The sequence below is a fragment of the Schistocerca gregaria genome, unplaced genomic scaffold (assembly GCF_023897955.1).
Source record: "Schistocerca gregaria isolate iqSchGreg1 unplaced genomic scaffold, iqSchGreg1.2 ptg000317l, whole genome shotgun sequence".
NCBI classification, from domain to species: domain Eukaryota; kingdom Metazoa; phylum Arthropoda; class Insecta; order Orthoptera; family Acrididae; genus Schistocerca; species Schistocerca gregaria.
Genome location: NW_026061795.1, coordinates 2,794,765 through 2,802,664, shown reverse-complemented (window position 1 = coordinate 2,802,664; position 7,900 = coordinate 2,794,765).

The following is a 7,900-nucleotide window of genomic DNA, read 5'->3' as shown; positions in this document are numbered from 1 at the left end:
CTTCTAAGTTGATGTAATAGCCAGTAAGAATTAGTACAATTCAAGTTTTAGGTATCGATTATTGACTTTTTAGCTGGCTTTGGTGCCTTGAATATGTGATAGGACCTTAAGATTCTGCATAAAAGGAGGACTAGCAGCCGAGTTGCAGGGGAGAATGTAAAAAGTGTTCATATGAAGTAGAAACCTGAGTAATCCGTCCGTTTTCGTCATTTGTTATCGAATCGACTTAAAGCCAGATCGTCACATTGGCCGCTCTGCTCTCGGAAACGGTTGCACTTATCGTCTGCAAAGCAATGTCGCGTTTTGCCGTAGGCGGAAACAGAAAATCACCATAGTAGAACACAGATGAAGCTTCTAAGTTGATGTAGTAGCCAGTAAGAAGTAGACCAATTCAAGATTTAGGTATCGATTATTGACTTTTTAGCTGGCTTTGGTGCGTTGGACATGAGCTAGGACTTTAAGATTCTGCATAAAAGGAGGACTAGCAGCCCAGTTGCACGGGAGAATGTGAAAAGTGTTCATATGTATTAAAAACCTGAGACATCCGTACGTTTTCGTCATTTGTGATCGAATCGACTTAAAGCCAGATCGTCACATTGGCCGCTCTTTTCTCTGAAACGGCTGTACTTATCGTCTGCAAAGCTATGTCGCGTGCTGCGGTATGCGGAGACACTAAAAGCTTCATAGTAGAACACAGATGGAGCTTCTAAGTTGATGTAATAGCCAGTAAGAAGTAGTACAATTCAAGTTTTAGGTATCGATTATTGACTTTTTTAGTTGGCTTTGGTGCCTTGGACATGAGCTAGTACCTTAAAATTCCGCATGAAAGGAGGACTAGCATCCGAGTTGCACGGGAGAATGTGAAAAGTGTTCATATGTAGTAAAAACCTTAGAAATCCATCCGTTTTCGTCATTTGTTATCGAATCGACTTAAAGCCAGATCGTCACATTGGCCGCTCTTCTCTCTGAAACGGTTGTTCTTATCGTCTACAAAGCTATGTCGCGTGCTGCGGTATGCGGAGACACTAAAATCACCATAGTAGAACACAGATGGAGCTACTAAGTTGATGTAATAGCCAGTAAGAAGTAGTACAATTCAAGTTTTAGGTATCGATTATTGACTTTTTAGCTAGCTTTGGTGCCTTGGACATGAGCTAGGACCTTAAGATTCAGCATGAAAGGAGGACTAGCAGCCGAGTTGCACGGGAGAATGTGAAAAGTGTTCATATGTTGTAAAAACCTGAGAAAGTCGTCCGTTTTCGTTATTTGTTATCGAATCGACTTAAAGCCACATCGTCTTATTGGCCGCTCTTCTCTCTGAAACGGTTGTACTTATCGACTGCAAAGCTATGTCGCATGCTGCGGTATGCTGAGACACTACAGGCAGCATAGTAGAACACAGATGAAGCTTCTAAGTTGATGTAATAGCCAGTAAGAATTAGTACAATTCAAGTTTTAGGTATCGATTATTGACTTTTTAGCTGGCTTTGGTGCCTTGGACATGCGCTAGGACCTTAAGATTCAGCATGAAAGGAGGACTAGCAGCCGAGTTGCACGGGAGAATGTGAAAAGTGTTCATATGTTGTAAAAACCTGGGAAAGTCGTCCGTTTTCGTTATTTGTTATCGAATCGACTTAAAGCCACATCGTCTTATTGGCCGCTCTTCTCTCTGAAACGGTTGTACTTATCGTCTGCAAAGCTATGTCGCGTGCTGCGGTATGCGGAGACACTAAAAGCTTCATAGTAGAACACAGATGGAGCTTCTAAGTTGATGTAATAGCCAGTAAGAAGTAGTACAATTCAAGTTTTAGGTATCGATTATTGACTTTTTAGTTGGCTTTGGTGCCTTGGACATGAGCTAGTACCTTAAAATTCCGCATGAAAGGAGGACTAGCATCCGAGTTGCACGGGAGAATGTGAAAAGTGTTCATATGTAGTAAAAACCTTAGAAATCCATCCGTTTTCGTCATTTGTTATCGAATCGACTTAAAGCCAGATCGTCACATTGGCCGCTCTTCTCTCTGAAACGGTTGTACTTATCGTCTGCAAAGCTATGTCGCGTGCTGCGGTATGTGGAGACACTAAAATTACCATAGTAGAACACAGATGAAGCATCTAAGTTGATGTAATAGCCAGTAAGAAGTAATCCAATTCACGTTTTAGGTATCGATTATTGACTTTTTAGCTGGCTTTGGTGCCTTCGACATGAGCTAGGACCTTAAGATTCTGCATGTAAGGAGGACTAGCAGCCAAGTTGCACGCGAGAATGTGAGAAGTGTTCATATGTAAAAAAATACCTGAGAAATCCGTCCGTTTTCGTCATTTGTTATCGAATCGACTTAAAGCCAGATCGTCACATTGGCCGCTCTTCTCTCTGAAAAAGTTGTACTTATCGTCTGCAAAGCTATGTCGCGTGCTGCGGTATGCGGACACACTAAAAGCACCATAGTAGGAAACAGATGAAGCTTCTAAGTTGATGTAATAGTCAGTAAGATGTAGTACAATCAAAGTTTTAGGTATCGGTTAATGACATTTACCCTTCTTTGGTGCCTTGGACACGAGCTAGGAAATTAAGATTATGCATGAAGGAGGACTATCAGCCGAGTTGCACGGGAGAATGTGAAAAGTGTTCATATGTAGTAAAAACCTGAGAAATCCGTCCGTTTTCGTCATTTGTTATCGAATCGACTTAAAGCCAGATCGTCACATTGGCCGCTCTTCTCTCTGAAACGGTTGTACTTATCGTCTACAATGCAATGTCGCGTGCTGCGGTATGCGGAGACACTAAAAGCACCATAGTAGAACACAGATGAAGCTTCTAAGTTGATGTAATAGCCAGTAAGAAAAAGTACAATTCAAGTTTTAGTTATCGATTATTGACTTTTTAGCTAGCTTTGATGCCTCGGACATGAGCTAGGACCTTAAGATTCTGCATGAAAGGAGGACTAGCAGCCGAGTAGCACGGGAGAATGTGAAAAGTGTTCATATGTAGTAAAAACCTGAGAAATTCGTCCGTTTTCGTCATTTGTTATCGAATCGACTTAAAGCAAGATCGTCACATTGGCCGCTCTTCTCTCTGAAACGCTTGTACTTATCGTTTGCAAAGCTATGTCGCATGCTGCGGTATGCTGAGACACTACAAGCAGCATAGTAGAACACAGATGAGGCTTCTAAGTTGATGTAATAGCCAGTAAGAAGTAGTACAATTCAAGTTTTAGGTATCGATTATTGACTTTTTAGCTGGCTTTGGTGCCTTGGACATGAGCTAGGTCCTTAACATTCTGCATGAAAGGAGGACTAGCAGCCGAGTTGCACGGGAGAATGTGAAAAGTGTTCATATGTAGTAAAAACCTGAGAAATCCGTCCGTTTTCGTCATTTGTTATCGAATCGACTTAAAGCCAGATCGTCGCATTGGCCGCCCTCCTCTCTGAATCGGTTGTACTTATCGTCTGCAAAGCTATGTCACGTGCAGCGGTATGCGGAGACACTAAAATCACCATAGTAGAACACAGATGAAGCTTCTAAGTTGATGTAACAGCCAGGAAGAAGTAGTACAATTCAAGTTTTAGGTATCGATTATTGTCTTTTTAGCTGGCTTTGGTGCCTTGGACATGAGCTAGGACCTTAACATTCTGCATGAAAGGATAACTACCAGCCGAGTTGCGCGGGAGAATGTGAAAAGTGTTCATATGTAGTAAAAACCTTAGAAATCCACCCGTTTTCGTCATTTGTTATCGAATCGACTTAAAGCCAGATCGTCACATTGGCCGCTCTTCTCTCTGAAACGGTTGTACTTATCGTCTACAAAGCAATGTCGCGTGCTGCGGTATGCGGAGACACTAAAAGCACCATAGTAGAACACAGATGAAGCTTCTATGATGATGTAATAGCCAGTAAGAAGTAGTACAATTCAAGTTTTAGTTATCGATTATTGACTTTTTAGCTAGCTTTGATGCCTTGGACATGAGCTAGGACCTTAAGATTCTGCATGAAAGGAGGACTAGCAGCCGAGTAGCACGGGAGAATGTGAAAAGTGTTCATATGTAGTAAAAACCTGAGAAATCCGTACGTTTTCGTCATTTGTTATCGAATCGACTTAAAGCCAGATCGTCACATTGGCCGCTCTTCTCTCTGAAACGGTTGTACTTATCGTCTGCAAAGCTATGTCGCATGCTGCGGTATGCTGAGACACTACAAGCAGCATAGTAGAACACAGATGAAGCTTCTAAGTTGATGTAATAGCCAGTAAGAAGTAGTACAATTCAAGTTTTAGGTATCGATTATTGACTTTTTAGCTAGCTTTCGTGCCTTGGACATGAGCTAGGACCTTAAGATTCAGCATGAAAGGAGGACTAGCAGCCGAGTAGCACGGGAGAATGTGAAAAGTGTTCATATGTAGTAAAAACCTGAGAAATCCGTCCGTTTTCGTCATTTGTTATCGAATCGACTTAAAGCCAGATCGTCACATTGGCCGCTCTTCTCTCTGAAACGGTTGTACTTATCGTCTGTAAAACTATGTCGCGTGCTGCGGTATGCGGAGAAACTAAAAGCACCGTAGTAGAACACAGATGAAGCTTCTAAGTTGATGTAACAGCCAGGAAGAAGTAGTACAATTCAAGTTTTAGGTATCGATTATTGACTTTTTAGCTGGCTTTGGTGCCTTGGACATGAGCTAGGACCTTAACATTCTGCATGAAAGGATAACTACCAGCCGAGTTGCGCGGGAGAATGTGAAAAGTGTTCATATGTAGTAAAAACCTTAGAAATCCGTCCGTTTTCGTCATTTGTTATCGAATCGACTTAAAGCCAGATCGTCTTATTGGCCGCTCTTCTCTCTGAAACGGTTGTACTTATCGTCTGCAAAGCTATGTCGCGTGCTGCGGTATGCGGAGACACTAAAAGCTTCATAGTAGAACACAGATGGAGCTTCTAAGTTGATGTAATAGCCAGTAAGAAGTAGTACAATTCAAGTTTTAGGTATCGATTATTGACTTTTTAGTTGGCTTTGGTGCCTTGGACATGAGCTAGTACCTTAAAATTCCGCATGAAAGGAGGACTAGCATCCGAGTTGCACGGGAGAATGTGAAAAGTGTTCATATGTAGTAAAAACCTTAGAAATCCATCCGTTTTCGTCATTTGTTATCGAATCGACTTAAAGCCAGATCGTCACATTGGCCGCTCTTCTCTCTGAAACGGTTGTACTTATCGTCTGCAAAGCTATGTCGCGTGCTGCGGTATGTGGAGACACTAAAATTACCATAGTAGAACACAGATGAAGCATCTAAGTTGATGTAATAGCCAGTAAGAAGTAATCCAATTCACGTTTTAGGTATCGATTATTGACTTTTTAGCTGGCTTTGGTGCCTTCGACATGAGCTAGGACCTTAAGATTCTGCATGTAAGGAGGACTAGCAGCCAAGTTGCACGCGAGAATGTGAGAAGTGTTCATATGTAAAAAAATACCTGAGAAATCCGTCCGTTTTCGTCATTTGTTATCGAATCGACTTAAAGCCAGATCGTCACATTGGCCGCTCTTCTCTCTGAAAAAGTTGTACTTATCGTCTGCAAAGCTATGTCGCGTGCTGCGGTATGCGGACACACTAAAAGCACCATAGTAGGAAACAGATGAAGCTTCTAAGTTGATGTAATAGTCAGTAAGATGTAGTACAATCAAAGTTTTAGGTATCGGTTAATGACATTTACCCTTCTTTGGTGCCTTGGACACGAGCTAGGAAATTAAGATTTTGCATGAAGGAGGACTATCAGCCGAGTTGCACGGGAGAATGTGAAAAGTGTTCATATGTAGTAAAAACCTGAGAAATCCGTCCGTTTTCGTCATTTGTTATCGAATCGACTTAAAGCCAGATCGTCACATTGGCCGCTCTTCTCTCTGAAACGGTTGTACTTATCGTCTACAATGCAATGTCGCGTGCTGCGGTATGCGGAGACACTAAAAGCACCATAGTAGAACACAGATGAAGCTTCTAAGTTGATGTAATAGCCAGTAAGAAAAAGTACAATTCAAGTTTTAGTTATCGATTATTGACTTTTTAGCTAGCTTTGATGCCTCGGACATGAGCTAGGACCTTAAGATTCTGCATGAAAGGAGGACTAGCAGCCGAGTAGCACGGGAGAATGTGAAAAGTGTTCATATGTAGTAAAAACCTGAGAAATTCGTCCGTTTTCGTCATTTGTTATCGAATCGACTTAAAGCAAGATCGTCACATTGGCCGCTCTTCTCTCTGAAACGCTTGTACTTATCGTTTGCAAAGCTATGTCGCATGCTGCAGTATGCTGAGACACTACAAGCAGCATAGTAGAACACAGATGAGGCTTCTAAGTTGATGTAATAGCCAGTAAGAAGTAGTACAATTCAAGTTTTAGGTATCGATTATTGACTTTTTAGCTGGCTTTGGTGCCTTGGACATGAGCTAGGTCCTTAACATTCTGCATGAAAGGAGGACTAGCAGCCGAGTTGCACGGGAGAATGTGAAAAGTGTTCATATGTAGTAAAAACCTGAGAAATCCGTCCGTTTTCGTCATTTGTTATCGAATCGACTTAAAGCCAGATCGTCGCATTGGCCGCCCTCCTCTCTGAATCGGTTGTACTTATCGTCTGCAAAGCTATGTCACGTGCAGCGGTATGCGGAGACACTAAAAGCACCGTAGTAGAACACAGATGAAGCTTCTAAGTTGATGTAATAGCCAGTAAGAAGTAGTACAATTCAAGTTTTAGTTATCGATTATTGACTTTTTAGCTAGCTTTGATGCCTTGGACATGAGCTAGGACCTTAAGATTCTGCATGAAAGGAGGACTAGCAGCCGAGTAGCACGGGAGAATGTGAAAAGTGTTCATATGTAGTAAAAACCTGAGAAATCCGTCCGTTTTCGTCATTTGTTATCGAATCGACTTAAAGCCAGATCGTCACATTGGCCGCTCTTCTCTCTGAAACGGTTGTACTTATCGTCTACAAAGCAATGTCGCGTGCTGCGGTATGCGGAGACACTAAAAGCACCATAGTAGAACACAGATGAAGCTTCTATGATGATGTAATAGCCAGTAAGAAGTAGTACAATTCAAGTTTTAGTTATCGATTATTGACTTTTTAGCTAGCTTTGATGCCTTGGACATGAGCTAGGACCTTAAGATTCTGCATGAAAGGAGGACTAGCAGCCGAGTAGCACGGGAGAATGTGAAAAGTGTTCATATGTAGTAAAAACCTGAGAAATCCGTACGTTTTCGTCATTTGTTATCGAATCGACTTAAAGCCAGATCGTCACATTGGCCGCTCTTCTCTCTGAAACGGTTGTACTTATCGTCTGCAAAGCTATGTCGCATGCTGCGGTATGCTGAGACACTACAAGCAGCATAGTAGAACACAGATGAAGCTTCTAAGTTGATGTAATAGCCAGTAAGAAGTAGTACAATTCAAGTTTTAGGTATCGATTATTGACTTTTTAGCTAGCTTTGGTGCCTTGGACATGAGCTAGGACCTTAAGATTCAGCATGAAAGGAGGACTAGCAGCCGAGTAGCACGGGAGAATGTGAAAAGTGTTCATATGTAGTAAAAACCTGAGAAATCCGTCCGTTTTCGTCATTTGTTATCGAATCGACTTAAAGCCAGATCGTCACATTGGCCGCTCTTCTCTCTGAAACGGTTGTACTTATCGTCTGTAAAACTATGTCGCGTGCTGCGGTATGCGGAGAAACTAAAAGCACCGTAGTAGAACACAGATGAAGCTTCTAAGTTGATGTAACAGCCAGGAAGAAGTAGTACAATTCAAGTTTTAGGTATCGATTATTGACTTTTTAGCTGGCTTTGGTGCCTTGGACATGAGCTAGGACCTTAACATTCTGCATGAAAGGATAACTACCAGCCGAGTTGCGCGGGAGAATGT